Source organism: Humulus lupulus, chromosome 2, assembly GCF_963169125.1.
Source record: "Humulus lupulus chromosome 2, drHumLupu1.1, whole genome shotgun sequence".
NCBI lineage: Eukaryota > Viridiplantae > Streptophyta > Magnoliopsida > Rosales > Cannabaceae > Humulus > Humulus lupulus.
In genome coordinates this window covers 120,524,572-120,528,036 of record NC_084794.1, presented here as the reverse complement: position 1 = coordinate 120,528,036, position 3,465 = coordinate 120,524,572, and positions in this window count along the sequence as shown.

Genomic DNA, 3,465 nt, shown 5'->3' with positions numbered 1-3,465 from the left:
CAGAAACTGAAGAACTCCAAAGTCTTACCTCAAGTGTTGATGAACTCTTGCTAAACCTCTGCCAGTTTCTCAATCCTAGGTTAGGACCCTTGATGCTTAGTTTATCCTAGCTCTCCTCTGAGCTTTACTCCAGAAATCCTCAAGAAACAGATGAAGGAAATATAAACCGACCTAGAGAACTCTCTCTGTTTTTCTCCCTTTCTTTTCCCTTCCTTTTCCTTCTTTTTCAGAATTCTACACCTCTCTACATTTCCCACTAACATAAAGCCTTGGTAATACTTAACTCTTGTAAGCCAAATGACTATTATGCCCTCCCTATTAAGTCTAAACCCTTTAATCCACTTAAGGGCATTCTAGTCATTTTACCCCAATTCCCGCTAACTCCTCGAGTGTCTCTAATATTTCCCGCTTAACTCGCGATACCTAATTAATCACCAATAACATTCCTCAATGTCAAGATAAACTCCAGTATATTCGCTAAATTCCCATTTATACCCCTAAGCTCACCCCGAGCCGGGTATAAATCCCCGCCATGACTTTTCGCTACTTTGCTCACTAGGATCGTCTCAAGTCACAGATCACAGATATATCCACATAATAATGTGGTCTTGACAATTATCACATATACCAAAGCAATTATGCCCATAATGGCCAAAATTACGCTTATGCCCCTCTAACCTAATCAGGGCCTACATGCATACTATTACACATATTCATGCATCTCAAATAATCATATAACATGCTTTAAATCATAATCATGCATCTTAATCATTAAAACCACACATAATTCCCATTATGCCCTTCAGGCACACTAATCAAGTCCCTTAAGCCCTATTAGCAAATTTGGGTCATTACAGCTTCTCCCAATGTTTTCGACTTATACCAGACTCAAGAGGAAGAGGAGGTCCCCCTGGTCCGACGAAAGAAATCGGCCAGGAGACACGATGGTGAATCTAGCCAAGCACCCTCGGCTAAGAAGGGTCGAGCAGCTGATCCTCCCAAGGATGGGCACTCTGGCCAACCTTCTGCTCAAACACCTGCCTCTGCTGAGAAGGAGGCCCCACCTGCCACCACCAACCCTCCACCTGTGGCTCAAAAAGAACAGGCCCAAAAAGCCGAACTTCCTGGGACCAGACTCTCGAGCCGTTCCCTACGATCAGCTAAAGATCGCCTTGCTCACATCCTGAAGCATGAACGTTGCAGGGAAGCAATGGCTGAGGCTGAGAACATGGGGGTCGATCAGATCCTTAACAGGGATCTTAACGAAGTGGCTAGTGTAAGTACTCTTTCTATTAGCTTTTATCTTTCCTTCTTGTAATATAGCATAACTTTTATTCTTTGACTGCAAACCATGCTGACAATGACCACTGCTCGTACTCGCACTATCGTTAGCATCGAGCAGTCCCAGGCGAAGGTTGTTGAGGAGCTTAAGGTCGCGGAGGCCAGGCATGCTGGGGAGTTGGAGGTGGTTACCCAGCAGAAGGATGCTGCGGTGGCAGAGCTGGCAGAGAAGCAAGCTTCTCAAGAAACTCTGAGGAAGCAGAGGGATGACTACCTGGAGTCGAGCCGAATCCACTGGCGTGAAGTCAAGAAACTTAGGGAGGAGCATCTCGCTAAGGACGCGACCATTGTTGTTCTCAAAAGCCAGGTGGAACAGCTCAAGCTCACTAATGCCAAGGACCTGGAGAGGTATAAGAACGCGACACTTCGGTGTTTCTATGATTTTTGGAAACACAACCAAGGTGCCGACTTCAGTTACCTCCCAGAAGATGCTAGGAAGGCCGAGCTAGCCCGGTGTACTGCTCGGTTAGCTACCGAAGAAAGAGCTAGGGTCCCTGCCTCCCCAAGCATTCTGCCAGCCGCCGAAGTGGAGGGAGGAGAAGCCGAAGGGGACGTGGTCGACCAGAGTGCTCTAGAGAATCCTCCTGCTCCTGAGTCTCCTTAGGTTTTTTTTTTGTTCTTTTATTTCTCTTTAATCACACGACCTATGGGTCGTGATGTAAAGACTAAATTTTTTTTCATTTTAATTTTGTTGCATGGGCATCATATTTTCCTTTTACTTTGAACAATTACATCCAAGCAGTATTGCTTGCGGTGCAAAAGAATTCATTTTGATATTATAATATTTCTTCTTATTATAACATCTGTTCGCATGACCGAACTTAGCATAGTACTTTGGCTTGATTTAACAAAATATAAAATTTGAAAAATACTCTAAGTACCGTAGCATGCTTTCACTTATTTTGTTCATGTGTTTACATACCTCTTGGTATGCTTTGTTATCGATGTATCTTATATGCCCCCCAAGTGACTGAGGAGCTTTAGGTCCTCGGTCACTTGCCTTGACCACGACTTGTACGAACATTACTGCTTAGTAGGAAATGCAACAGTTATAACATCGCAAAGCAACACACGTAATGAACAAATGCTTGTAAATTTTTTTTACAAAGGTTGGCAAGAGTGACTGGCTGCGCACAGTCCCTTATAATTCTCGTATTAAAATGGACTAAACATGTCTTTACGAGTGATTTTAAAAAGATCTTACACTTATAAGTGATTAGCCATATAACATGACTAACCCTTTTTCAAAACTTGTAAAAAGTAAAAATTAATACAAGCCAGTCCTTTAAAAAGGATTGTTTATTGATAATACTTGCGCAGGTGTTCTCCGTTCCAATAGCGTGGAATGAGATCTCCATTTAAGCGTGCAAGTTTGTATGTGCCTAGATGAAGGACTTCTTCAATCTGGTAAGGTCCTTCCCAGTTTGGTCCGAGTACTCCAGCAGTTGGGTCGCGGGTGTTTAAGAAAACTCGTCGAAGTACTAGGTCTCCGACGTTGAACTTTCTTTCTTTCACTTTTGAGTTAAAATACCGGGCGACTTTTTGCTGGTACGCAGCTACTCGGAGTTGGGCTTTTTCTCGTTTCTCCTCAAGCGAGTCTAGGGACTCCATCAACAGTTGGCTATTCTGGTCCTGGTCGTATGTGATTCTTCGATGTGAGGGCAGATCTAACTCGACTGGCAACATAGCTTCATACACGTATGCTAAGGAAAATGGGGTATGACCTGTCTCTATTCGATGAGAAGTTCTATACGACCAGAGTACTTTAGGCAGCTGTTCTGGCCATGCTCCTTTAGTGTCTTCGAGCCTTTTCTTCAGGGTATCTTTAAGTGTTTTATTCACTGCTTCGACTTGCCCATTTGCTTGTGGATGCGCAACTGAAGAAAAGCTTTTGACGATTCCATGCCTTTCGTATAAGTCTGTGAATAAGTCACTGTCAAACTGAGTGTCATTGTCAGAGACAATTTTTTGAGGCAAACCATATCGACAAACAATGTTCTTGATGACAAAGTCAAGCACTTTCTTTGTCATTGTAGAAGCAAGCGGTTCAGCTTCAGCCCATTTGGTGAAGTAGTTGACTGCTACAACTGCGTATTTTACTCCACCCTTTCTCGTTGGCAAGGA